Below are 14,997 nucleotides of genomic sequence, written 5' to 3' on the forward strand. Positions count from 1 at the left end.
AAAAAATAAAAAAAAATCTTCTCTATTCTACTTTTTACCATGCTCAGTATGTCCACCACCAGTGTCGTTAGGATTACATTGGAAGAAGCACCATCTAACGTGCTCGGTTTACACACCACTTGTGAAGTTTGGACAGCCTTTGAAGAAGCATTATTAAGAGCCCGAATTGTTCATTGTTCAAGTCTTTCTACACCAAGCTCTGAGTTGATTTCACACCTCTTCGCTTGAGGGGGGTAATTAGAGTAATAATGTATTACTTATGTACCAAGTTAAATGTATAGGTCAATGTATGCTTAGGGAACAAGTTATGAGAAAATATTGTATAGATTTAATTTCCATATATTATATTCTAGCTTATTGTACAAGTCTTGTATGTATTATAAATATCAATGAAATCATCCTCATTGTGGAGAATTATTTTCTAATATAATTAATGTTCGCAATGGACTTTAAGGTTGATTAAGTTTGAACACAAGTTTTGATTAATGTCGTGAAGTCTTGATGACTGCACTACCCATTGTCGTCGGGGGCGGAACCAGGTTTTTAGATGGTTGGGGTTACAAAATAGAATTGAAATATATCGAGTCACACAAACTTAATTCATTTATAGACATGAGAAAAACAATTTACCATTGAACGCAAATTTCTAGGCAATATTTTTTATTATTAAATAAAAAATTATAGATAATTCTAGACTTCAAATTTTGTAATAAATCAATATTAATCGGAGGAATTAAGACAAATAGTTCAATAAACCTAGTCCAAAGTGCAAGGAAATTGTTCAAAATACACTTTTTTTTAAGGCTTCAAACAAAATACACTTTTTTAAAAAAAATTGTCTTTTTACACCATTCAGTAGACGGAATTTCTGTCTACCACCTTTATTTGTCGTCTACTACCATTTTTACAAAGTAGTAGACAGTAACAACAAGGTAGTAGACAGTGAGAACAAAGCAGTAGACAGCCAATTAAAAGGTAGCTGACCGTCTACTGCCTTATTGTTATTGTCTACTACCTTGTTGTAGGTGTCCACACCAATAATACATATCAGTCGACACCTACAACAAGGTAGTAGACAGTAACAACAAGGCGTTAGACGGTTAGCTACCTTGTAATTGGCTGTCTACTGCTTTGTTCTCACCGTCTACTACCTTGTTGTTACTGTCTACTACTTTGTAAAAATGGTAGTAGATGACAGATAAAGGTGGTAGACAGAAATTACGTCTACCGAATGGTGTAAAAAGACAATTTTTTTTTTAAAAAACGTGTATTTTGTTTGAAGCCTTAAAAAAAGTGTATTTTCATCAATTTCCCAGTAAATATTGATTAGTCCATAATTTAAAAGCCCAAACATTAAGAAGTCCATAATTTAAAAGCCCAAACATGAAGCAATGAAATCTATATTAACATTAACATTAACATAAGTATAAAATAGCGCGGTTGGTATTGTCGTGTTGCTTTAATTTTTTTGGGTTTCATGATGTTTTGGAAACAACTATTTTCGAACCCTTGCTTCGCGCCGAGGGTTCCGTTTTTAATGTATTTTATTGCTTTTAGTTTGTAAAATTATTTCGTGGCTAACGATGATGTCGTTGAAGCGCAACTCGAGTTGAACTAAAAGGTATAACCCGTGAAAGATTTAAATGTTATTATAAATTAACAATATATGTGCATCTCCGCCTTTCGCTATGGAAATGTCGACTTTTAAAAATTTAACGCAAAATCAAAGTGTATGAAAAGTAACCCAAATATTTAGCGTTTTTTAAAAGCGTCCGTTTTGCGTATAGTTAGTCACATTGTGTTCCTGAAATTATTTCGAGTTTAACGATGGTGTCAGAAAAATTTAACTCGTTACGAGCGAGAAGATATGACTCGTTGAATATTTGAGTGGAGTTTATTTAAGATTTTTTATGAAAATGGTTATTTGACACTTTACCTCCCTGTTTGGGGGGTTGATAATGCTAAAAACGAACATATATTTCATAGCATTATCGCTCAAGAAAGACAAGCTTTTAGTTGCAATTGTTCTATTTACAAATTATATTCGTTTGTATAATAAAAAGTGAAGACAAAAGACAGATTCGACGAATTGAAGACGCAAACGACCAAAAAGCTCAAAAGTACAAAGTACAATCAAAGTGGTTCAAATTATTGATGAGAAACGTCTCAAAATTAGAAGAGTACAAGCCGCAAAACGCAAAATACAAGATATTAAATTGTACGAAAGGACGTTCGAAAATCCGGAACCGGGACCAGAGTCAACTCTCAACGCTCGACGCAACGGACTAAAAATTACAAGTCAACTATGCACATGAATATAATATAATAAATAATTACTTCTTAAAATTATATATATATATATATATTATATTATTATATAAAACCGTCGGCAAGAAGAAAACAACCAAAGTTGAGCTGTCCCAGGGGGCCATGCGATCGCATGGCCTGGCAGTTATAAACCCATGCGATCGCATGGTGAACAGAATCAAGTGACATCCTATAAATTTCGCAGTTTTTGATCAAATGTTTACACCTTTTTCTCTATCTCTCAATCTCACGTATATGTATATATATATATATATATATATATATATATATATATATATATATATATATATATATATATATATATATATATATTATAATTTTAATTTTAATTTTAATAATAAGGGTATGTTAGCGCATGTTGTAAGGGTATAAGTCAAAATTCTGTCCGTGTAACGCTACGCTATTATTAATCATTGTAAGTTATGTTCAACCTTTTTAAATTAATGTCTCGTAGCTAAGTTATTATTATGCTTATTTAAGCCGAAGTAATCGTGATGTTAGGCTAAAATATTAAAGACGGGGTAATTGGGCTTTGTACCATAATTGGGGTTTGAACAAAAGAACGACACTTGTGAAAATTAGACTATGGGCTATTAATGGGCTTTATATTTGTTTAATTAAATGATAGTTTGTTAATTTAATATAAAGATTTACAATTGGACGTACCTATAAATAACCATATACACTCGATCGGACACGATGGGCGGGATATTTATAAGTACTAATAATCGTTCATTTAACCGGACACGGAAATGAATTAATAGTCAATGGACTTATTAAAACAGAGGTGAATTATATTCAAAGACACTTGGTGTAATTATAGTTTAAGTCCCCAATTAGTTGGAATATTTGACTTCGGATTTAAGGATAATTTGAAGAGGACACTCGCACTTTATATTTTTGACTGATGGGCTGTTATGGACAAAAATCAGACGGACATATTGAATAATCCAGGACAAAGGACAATTAACCCATGGTAATAAACTAAAATCAACACGTCAAATATCATGATTACGAAAGTTTAAATAAGCATAATTCCTTTATTTCATATTTAATTGCACTTTTAATTATCGCACTTTTATTTACTGTCATTTTATTTAAATGCACTTTTAATTATCGTACTTTTTAATTATCACAATTTTATTTATCGTCATTTTATTTATCATATTTTTATTTATCGTTATTTACTTTACGCTTAAAAATAAGTTATATTTATTTTTAATATTTTACATTAGGTTTTAACTGCGACTTAAGTTTTAAAATCGACAAACCGGTCATTAAACGGTAAAAACCCCCTTTTTATAAAAATAATACTACTTATATATATATATATATATATATATATATATATATATATATATATATATATATTTATATATATATATATATATATATATATATATATATATATATTTATATTTTTACAAATATAGTTTTTAAAAATATAGCGTTAAACTTGGCTAAGATCCCTGTGGAACGAACCGGACTTACTAAAAACTACACTACTGTATGATTAGGTACACTGTATATAAGTGTTGTAGCAAGATTTAGGTATATCCACTCTATAAATAAATAAATAACTTGTGTAAAATTGTATCGTATTTAATAGTATTTTGTAGTAAAAATATAACTATTTTGTACCCCTTCGCTTTAACATCAAGTATTTTTGGCGCCGCTGCCAGGGACTGCTTAAACGCCGGAAGCGAAACGCTATTTATATAAAAAAAAATTTTAATTTACTTTTGTAAAAATACGTTTTAATTATTAAAAATACAAAAATATAAAAACAAAAAAAACAAAAAAAAAATATATATTTTTAATAGTTTGTTAAATATATATAAAATTATAAAGTTTCTTTATTTTTATTTTAGTTCTTAAAATATAAGTTTTTATATATAAATATTTTATAAAAACAGAAAATTAAATATAAAATAGAAAAAATATATATATATATATATATATATATATATATATATATATATATATATATATATATATATATATATATATATATATATATATATATATATAAGTAATCGGGCTACACTGTAGCAGCCCATATCCAGGCCTGGTACCCGAATCCATGTGATCGCATGGAAAACCAACTAACACCTCATGCGATCGCATGAGGTGATTTGACAAGCCTGGTAACCTCAGCCGACAGTTTAGGGTTTAATTTAATTATAATTATTATTATTAACCCTAATTAGGGTTTATTAATTAATTAATTAATTCCTAATATTAGTTTTAGTTTAGTTTTATTTAATTTGTATTATTTAGTTTGATTAGTTGTATTAATATATAAAAATTAATACTTTTATAAATAAATAATATAAAAATAATATTTTTATAAAAATTGTACTTTTTACAACTTTAAGTTTATTTTTATATTTTATAACTTTTTATTTGTTTTAGCGTAATATTTGTATTTTTTGTTCGTATTTAGTTTTAAGTCATAGTTTTTGCCATAATTATTTTTATTTCTAGATTTTTAGGCTTTGCCGTAAAATCCCTTAAGTACTTTTTCTTTAGACTAAGATTTAGGTGCTTTAGAATTTTGCGACACCGTTTTTAGATTTTAGAACTTTTTAATTTATTGCCGTTTTGGATATAGTATTTCTTTTAAGCTTTAATATTTTTAGATGCAACTTTTAATTCTTAGTTTTTAGACTTTTAAGTTTCGACGCGCTACGTTCTTTTTATTATTTTTCGACCTTTTATTTTTCGACACACTTTTTTTCTTTCTTATTTCTCGACGCTCTAGTTTTTAGGACATAGAATTTTCTATTTCTTCTCTAAAATTTCTTTAAATTGAAAAATTATTTTAAGTGGTTAAATTGATAGACATCCAAAATTTTCTGGTTCGTAGTAATAGTTGGATTTGTTAGTGGCGAGTTGTGGGCTTCCGATTTGAAGGGTCCTGGCTACCTGCTGCATCTATTGGCTATTCGAAACGTGGGCAAAATCAGAAAAGTCTATTAATTTGATAACTTATATAATTTTTTTTTTTTAACTAATAGGATATTCAGTGAATGCACCGAGCAAAACGTTCACCACCTTTTATACGTTCACCACCTGTAACTCGATCAAGACATCTAGCCAATATTGTCGCCGTTGATTTTTCTTTAGAATCGTCATCCAGTCGACCAAGTACTCCAATTCAAATTTCTGATAATCCATTTTTTGAACCCGACCTCACAATTGAGAATCCAAAGGATATTCAGGGACAATTCAGAGATCCTGAACCACTAATCTTTCCTCCGGAACCACCAATCATTCAAACAGATATTGTCGAGGAACAACCCATTAAATCAGAATCCTCTAGTGATTCAGATTCAAGAAATTCAATCATGGAAAATCTGAAACCTCTAAGTATGGAAGACCGAATGCGAGCTAAACGCACTGGCCAAGGTCACGCAATTACTCAACCAGACATTAATGCGCCAGATTATGAAATCAAAGGACAAATCTTACACATGGTAACTAATCAATGCCAATTTAGTGGTGCGCTGAAGGAAGATCCAAACGAACATCTTCGTACCTTTAATAGGATCTGTACTCTATTTAAAATAAGAGAAGTGGAGGATGAACAGATATATCTCATGTTATTTCCCTGGACTTTAAAGGGAGAAGCCAAAGATTGGTTAGAATCGTTACCTGAAGGGGCGATTGATACATGGGACGTTTTAGTTGAAAATTTTCTTAAACAATTCTTTCCAGCATCTAAAGCCGTGAGACTTCAAGGAGAAATTGTTACGTTCACGCAAAAGCCAAATGAAACTCTATATGAGGCATGGACAAGATTTGGAAAATTATTGAGAGGATGTCCGGAACATGGTTTAGACACTTATCAAATAGTACAAATATTCTACCAAGGATGCGACTCACTACACGAAAAGACATCGATATAGCAGCTGGTGGTTCCATTATGAAGAAAACCGCAACTGACGCTTACAAAATTATTGATAACACTGCTTCCCACTCACATGAGTGGCATCAAGAAAAAGATATCGTTAGATCATCTAAAGCAGCTAGAGCCGATTCTAGCCATGACTTTGATTCCATTTCTGCAAAGATAGATGCTGTCGAGAGACGAATGGAAAAGATGACTAAAGATATCCACTCAATACGAATTAGTTGTGAGCAGTGTGGAGGACCACATTTAACAAAAGATTGTCTCAGTATTAAACAAACAATGGAACAAAGAGAGAATGTTTCATACATGAACCAAAGGCCTGGAAATAATTATCAACCGCCAAGACCGATCTATAATCAAAACCAGAATTATAATCGAAATGTTCCATACAACAACCAACAAGGTCCTAGCAATCAACAAGTATCCAATAATACTTACAATCAGCAAAGACCTAATTTTCAAAACAAACCACCACAAACCGATGATAAAAAGCTAAATTTAGAAGATATGATGTCGAAGCTAGTTGAATCTCAAACTCAGTTTTTCACATCTCAGAAACAAACCAATGAACAAAATGCTCAAGCATTTAGAAATCAACAAGCTTCTATTCAAAATTTAGAACAAGAAGTAAGTAATCTAGCAAGGTTAATAGGTGAAAGAAAACCGGGAAGTCTACCTAGTGATACAAATGCTAACCCCCGGAATGAAACAGCTAAAGCTATTACCACAAGAAGTGGTATTACACTTAAACCACCTGAAATACCTGTAATTTCTGATGATTCTATTCCTACTCCACAAGAACCACAACATGAACAAGATAAGGAAACATAACCGGTAGTTGAAAAGGTTAATGAAGATAACACAGTTAAGGCTAAACCTTATGTTAAACCATACCAACCACCACTTCCTTACCCGAGTAAAATGAGAAAAGAGAGACTTGAAGCCGAGCAATCCAAATTCTTGGATATGTTTAAACAAATAAATGTAAATCTTCCTTTCATTGATATGATATCAGGAATGCCAAGATATGCTAAATTCTTGAAAGATCTAATCACAAATAGAAAGAAAATGGAAGAACTCTCGGTTGTTACTATGAATGCTAATTGTTCTGCAGTGCTATTGAATAAGATACCAGAAAAACTTTCAGATCCAGGAAGTTTCACAATTCCATGTTTTCTGGGTAGTCTTAGTTCAATAGAAGCATTGACAGACTTAGGTGCTAGTATAAATCTAATGCCGTATTCACTATACGCTAAACTAGACCTTGGAGAATTGAAACCAACACGAATAAGCATACAACTAGCTGATCGATCAGTAAAATATCCTAGAGGGATAATGGAAAACATGCTAGTTAAAGTTGGTACTTTAGTATTTCCAGTAGATTTTGTTATTCTGGACATGGAAGAAGATTCTCGAGTTCCTCTCATATTAGGAAGACCATTCTTAAACACGGCTAAAGCAATAATAGAAGTGTTCGGTAAGAAACTGACCCTAAGTATAGAGGACGAGAGTGTTACCTTTTCTGTTGATAGAGCCATGCAACAATCACAATCTGCAGATGATACATGTTATTATATTCAAACTATGGATTCACGTGCAGAATTGTTAGAAGAATTTCCAGAATTACAAGGAACATGAGAATGTTCTTTAGGAGAATGAACTGAACCAATTCATGAAGCTGAAATGTTAGCTACACTTATGGCTAATGGATATGAACCAACAACAGAAGAAATTCAAATGCTAAAAGAGGAAGACATATATCGATATAAATCATCGATAGAAGAACCACCGACATTAGAGTTAAAGCCACTTCCAAACCATTTGGAATATGCTTATTTACATGGTGAATCTGAATTACCTGTAATAATATCGTCTTCTCTTACTGAAAATGAAAAATCTCAACTCATTTCTGTGCTAAGAGCTCATAAACCAGCTATTGCATGGAAGATTCATGACATTAAAGGAATAAGTCCTTCGTATTGCACACATAAAATCCTTATGGAAGAAGGTCATAAAACGTATGTGCAACGCCAACGAAGACTAAATCCTAATATGCAAGATGTTGTTAAAAAAGAAATTATTAAACTGCTAGATGCAGGTTTAATTTATCCAATCTCTGATAGTCCATGGGTAAGCCCAGTTCAATGCGTACCTAAGAAGGGTGGCATGATTGTCATCACAAATGAAAAAAATGAGCTTATTCCTACTAGGACTGTAACAGGATGGCGTGTTTGTATTGATTATAGAAAATTAAATGATGCCACCAGAAAAGATCACTTTCCCTTACCTTTCATTGATCAAATGTTGGAAAGATTAGCCGGAAATAGTTACTATTGTTTTCTTGATGGTTTTTCCGGATACTTTCAAATTCCAATAGCACCCGAGGATCAAGAGAAAACCACGTTCACGTGCCCTTATGGTACTTTTGCTTACAAACGCATGCCATTTGGACTTTGCAACACCCCTGCAACCTTTCAAAGGTGCATGATGGCGATTTTTCACGACATGATAGAAGAATGAATGGAAGTTTTCATGGATGACTTTTCAGTCTTTGGTGATACATTTTAAACATGTCTAGTTAATCTTGAACGAATGCTTATTAGATGCGAACAATCAAATCTTGTACTTAATTGGGAGAAATGCCATTTCATGGTTAAATAAGGCATCATTCTTGGTCATAAAATTTCAAAGGAAGGAATTAAAGTGGATAGAGCTAAAGTAGATGTAATTGCTAAACTTCTACATCCCACCAATGTTAGAGGAGTTAGGAGTTTTCTGGGCATGCCGGTTTTTACCGACGTTTCATAAAAGATTTTTCTAAAATTGCCACTCCTATGAATAAACTCCTAGAAAAGGATGCTCCATTCATCTTTTCAGATGAATGCATCAAATCTTTTAATATTCTTAAAGAAAAACTCACTAATGCTCCGATCATGATAACTCCAAATTGGAATCTACCGTTTGAACTTATGTGCGATGCAAGTGATTTTGCAATGGGAGCCGTTTTAGGACAAAGGATTGAAAAACGATTTCAACCTATTTATTATGCTAGTAAGACGGTACAAGGAGCACAAACAAATTATACAACTACTGAAAAATAACTCCTAGCTATTGTCTTTGCTTTTGACAAATTTCGTTCATATCTCGTTCTAGCTAAAATGGTGGTCTATACTGACCATTCTGCTCTTAGATACCTATTTTCAAAACAAGATGCTAAACCACGATTAATCCGTTGGATCTTACTCTTACAAGAGTTCGATATTGAAATCCAAGATAAAAAGGGAGCAGAAAATCTCGCCGCCGATCATCTTTCTCGTCTTGAAAATCCCGAATTAGAAGTTCTAAATGAATCGGCCATACAAGATAACTTTCCTGATGAATATCTATTGAAAATAGATTATAATGAAATTCCATAGTTTGCGGACTATGCAAACTACTTAGTATGTGGATTCCTTGAAAAAGGATTGTCGTACCAAAAATGAAAGAAATTCTTTAGTGATATAAAACACTATTTCTGGGAAGATCCACATTTGTTTAAAAGTTGTCCCGATGGAATAATACGTCGATGTGTATTCGGAGATGAAGCTAGTCAAATCTTAAACCATTGTCACACAGGACCAACAGGAGGGCATTATGGGCCTCAACTCACAGCAAGAAAAGTTTATGACGCTGGATTCTATTGGCCTACAATTTTCAAAGATGCACACCTTCTTTGCAAATCATGTGATGCTTGTCAAAGGGCCAGAAAAATAAGTCAACGTGATGAAATGCCACAAAATGTCATTCAAGTATGTGAAGTATTTGACGTTTGGGGTATTGACTTTATGGGTCCATTTCCAAAATCTCATAATAATCTCTACATTCTCGTTGCCATTGATTGTGTATCTAAATGGGCAGAAGCACAAGCTCTCCTGACTAACAATGCACGAGTTGTAGTCAACTTTTTAAAACGTCTTTTTGCTAGGTTTGGAACACCGAAAGCTTTAATAAGTGATCGGGGTACTCATTTTTGTAATAATCAACTTGAGAAAGTTCTCAAAAGATATGGAGTAACTCATAAAATCTCAACCGCGTATCATCCACAAACAAGTGGACAAGTTAAAAATACCAACCGAGCTTTAAAACGTATTCTAGAGAAAACCGTAGGATCAAATCCGAAGGAATGGTCCATGAAATTAGAGGATGCACTCTGGGCTTTTAGAGCCTACAAAACTCCAATTGGAACCACACCTTTTAGACTCGTTTATGGAAAAGCATGTTATCTACCAGTAGAAATTGAGCACAAAGCATTTTGGGCTTTGAAGACATGTAATCTTGATTTACATGAAGCCGGACGTCTACGGTTAAGTCAATTAAACGAATTAGAAGAATTAAGACATGAAGCATACGAAAATTCGTTGATCTGTAAAGAAAGAACGAAGAAATGGCATGATAAAAGAATCAGAAGTTCAAAAGAATTTAAAGAAGGAGACAAAGTTCTTCTTTTCAATTCACGATTCAAGCTATTTCCTTGAAAATTGAAATCAAGATGGTCTGGACCATTCATAGTTAAAAGAGTTTTCCCGTACGGAACAGTAGAGTTAATAAATTCAAATGGGATTGAATTTAAAGTTAATGGTCACAGAGTTAAACATTACATAGATAATCAAATGGAATTTGAAGATGAAGTCAATCGCAATTTCGACACCACAGCTAACTAAGTGTGGAAAGTTTCGAATCTTTTTAGGGTAATATATATTTCTGTTAGAGTTAGATATTCTATTTTCGTGTAGTTCTCGAGAATGGAATCCGAATGGTCTTTCCCTAGCAGACCCTAAAGAACTAGTCTTCTCCCCCATTCTGAATTTTTATTTTTTTTAGGTTTACGAGAGGAAGAATTCCTTTGATCTGAACCATGGTCTAATGCTACACGCTATGATTACTAAACGTAATAATGACACACTTTCGAGTGAACTGGTATCATTCATAAGAGGCAAAATGGACGGATTAAGAAAAGAACTAAGAAAAGATCATCATAAGATACATTTTGGTAAAGGAAAATCAAAATCCGCAACAAAAAGAAGAGCACGACACCTTGAAAGATGTTATAAATGCGGAAAATGGTCACACGAAGGTAAATGTTCAAATAATCAAACATATTCAAATACCGAATTTGTTACTCTATGCAGAGAAGGATCGTTCATATGTTTAGAAGAAAAGATATTGAAGATTCGAGGTTATGCTTACGTAGCTATGGAGAACCAAATCACACGACTCTCCTATGAGTCAGCTAAAGCGGGTCTCTGAGAATTCTTTCTCACAGGTAAGTATGTACAGTTTTTATTTTTATTTTATTGCTTTTAACCTTTTGATAATAAACGCTGAATCGTTCGCTATAAAGTACTAAATTGGCATTCAATAAAATTAGGTATGCGTAACCGAAATTATTGATATCATACAAAAATTTATTACATCACTGCGAAATTTACCGTTTATTCTTAAGGTATAAATATCTTTAATTAATCAACCCAAAATATTTCAGAAATTTGTCAGGAGTAAAACTAGGTTATGGAACCGAAATTACTTTACCGAAAAGAGGGGCGTATATTTTTAATAATATTTGATTGATTAAAGTGGGATAAAAGACCAAAAAAAATTTTAATTTTTTTTTTTACCATGTTTGTAAATTTAATATAAAAATATTAAATTATTATTGTAAACTTTTTAAAATCAATATAATTAAGTTTGTAAATATTTAAAAAAATTAATATTTTTAATATAAGTTTATATGTATAAAAACAAAAATATAATATAAATTTGGTGTGAATTTTTAATTTTAATAAAATAAATTTTTAATTTTATGCATTTTAAATTTAAGTTTGGTGTGAATTTAAAAACAAAAATTTACTTTATTTCATTAAGTTAAAAATTTGATATTTAAAATTCGTCGTGAGTTGAAAACTAGGTCGTTGAACCGAAATTGCTTTACCCAAGGGAGGGGCGAGAAATTTTATTATCATTATTTTTAATCTTATTGAATTAAAATATGCCAAAAACATTAAAAAACTCAAAAATCTTTGCTTTTAAAACAACGCTTTGAAATAACAAAATTTTAAAAATTTGTTGAGAGACGGACTAGGACAACGATCCGAAACGCCCTCACTCCTAAAAAGAAATAAATTTTTAAAATTTTATTAATTTATGTTTCAAAAGTATAAGGTTTTTATATTAAAAAAAAAAAAACAACAGACCCCATGCGATCGCATGGGGTTTCCCTTTAAAATCCATGCGATCGCATGGATAGAGAAAATTGGGCAGAATCAAATACCCATCGAGCAGTCTGTCTTCACCACAAACACACACACACATACATACGAACACACTCCAAAAACACCCCTAATTTCATCAATTTTCACCAAAATCAACCAAATTTCTTGCTATAATCCGCTCTAATCATGAATTTGATAAGAAGTTTATCAAGATGGGTAACAATTACACCCCGTAAACCTCTTTAAATTTGATTTTTAATGTTCTTGAGCAATAATTTACCTAATTTGATTTTGTTAATTTCTAGTGTAATTAGAGTTAAATTGTTAGTATATTATGCATGTATAACCTAGATTGATGCTATTTAACATGATTTGAAGCCAAAAACTTCAAAATTTTTAGGAATCTAGGGTTTGTGTTCTTGAGCAATTTGGGGCTTTTTGATATAAACAGGTTATGGCCGATTTTTGTCATGAATTATTGCTAAATTAAGTAGTGTAACATGTTTAGGTACCTAAATGATCCAAACTTTGATCCTAAACATGATTTTTAAGAATTAAAGTGGACTTTTTAGGTATAAAATTCATGAACTTGATTAAATTGATGTAAATTCCATTTGAAACTTGTTTAATTGCTAGTAATGGTTGTTTTAACATGTTATTTGAGTTAAATGTTTATGAATTTTGTAAACATTTTCATATATGCTTATTTGAAAAAGTGTAGAATTGTAAAAATTGTGAAAATGTGTATAAGTTTAATTTTGATTGAACATGTTATTGTAATTGTTTCAAGTTGTTATTTTGCTAACACTAATGCATATTTGGATGCACAAATTTTGTGTTTAATGTGTTTTGCAGAGATTTACTAATACTGATGGTGCATCATCATCATCTAGACAACCTGCTCCAGAACCTGAACCAGAAATGCAATATGAACCGGAGCAACAACAGGAACAACAACAACAACAACAACAACAACAACAACCTGATCAACACGTACCTTATTATGATCCGCAACAAGAATATGTTGATGCCTACGTAGTATATCCAATGCATCCGATAGTACAACATCCAACGATTCATGAAGAACAGTTGCATCCCAATTTGAGATTTGATCGGAGTTGGAGAGATTACCCGACATATCAAAGTAACAAATTCAAACTGGTAACGAAAAATGTAGAAGTGCCGAGGGTAATTGATTGGGAGCCTTTGGAAAGGGTCCAACTTGCTAACTCAGTTAGACAGCATTTGATCCAAAGGTATGGCAGCTCTTCTTTTCCAGATTGGGAACGTTTATTCACCATTCGTAGGCCTGTATATAAGGAATGGTGCGTTGAGCTTATGAGTACTATTTCACTTAATGCGGATGTAGTTAGGTTAGATGATAGAAGTTTTCTTAGATTTATACTTGGCCGTAGGATGTACAGGATGTCCATGCTGGACATGGCCAGGGCTTTACAGATATATACGTCCACTGAATTACTACTACCCGATTGTATGAATTTGATTTATCATGGTGAAAGGGTAGATAGGAATTTTGATGCTAACGCCGTCTGGAGGCGTATGTCAGATTATAATGTTTTTGGGCGGGCAGAAACACACTCCTACTTACATATTCACATAGCCGAGCTTCGTATAATTCATAGATTTCTGGCTAACTCGATTACACAGAGAGGTCACAACAAGGAGAAAATGACCTTACATGATTTATTTTACCTTAAGTGTATTCGAGACCCAAGAGGCTTTGTTAATATGCCCTACTGTGTTGGTTTTTATTTGTCTAAGATAGTGGAAGGAATACAGGAAGGGGGAATAATAGGAGGAGGTATTTTTGTTACTCTCATTGGAGAGTATTTGGGTGTAGATAGGGATCAAGTGTGACAACCCGGAAATTTCCAACCAAATTTAAACTTTAATCTTTATATGTTTCCGACACGATAAGCAATATTTGTTAAGTTAAATTTCAAGAATTATAAACTATGTTCATACATTCATTCAACTTCGACCAAGTTCCAACGATTCACGAACCATTAAACGAATATGATTATATATGTATATGTGTATATATATTATAACTTGAAACGTAAACAAAATATTAGATTAAATACTTTATATGATTGTATCTGTTTCAAAATGTTTATCAATGGAATTAGAAGATAAGATCAATGATTGAATTATCAGATATATTGAATTATGATTACAAGTCTCTGTTGAAAGGCCCACGTTGATTTGAGAAATCTTTCCATTTTAACAATATTCGGAAAATGGTAAAGTGATTTATAAATAAGAACAAATTGTCAATCATTGAGAACTAGACAAAGGATAGTGGAAGATTGAATCTCATAAAGACTCGATTGATCTATTTAGTTTTAAACGTACAAAAACGTTTTCAGTTTAAAAAGAACTTTATTATTAAAACGTATATAACTTTTATAAATATCTAGAACCACTTTTGACAACTCATTACTTAACTAGTATGATAAAGATAACGATATTTATATTTTATTT

This window comes from Rutidosis leptorrhynchoides, chromosome 1 (genome assembly GCF_046630445.1).
Source record: "Rutidosis leptorrhynchoides isolate AG116_Rl617_1_P2 chromosome 1, CSIRO_AGI_Rlap_v1, whole genome shotgun sequence".
Taxonomy (NCBI): Eukaryota; Viridiplantae; Streptophyta; class Magnoliopsida; order Asterales; family Asteraceae; genus Rutidosis; species Rutidosis leptorrhynchoides.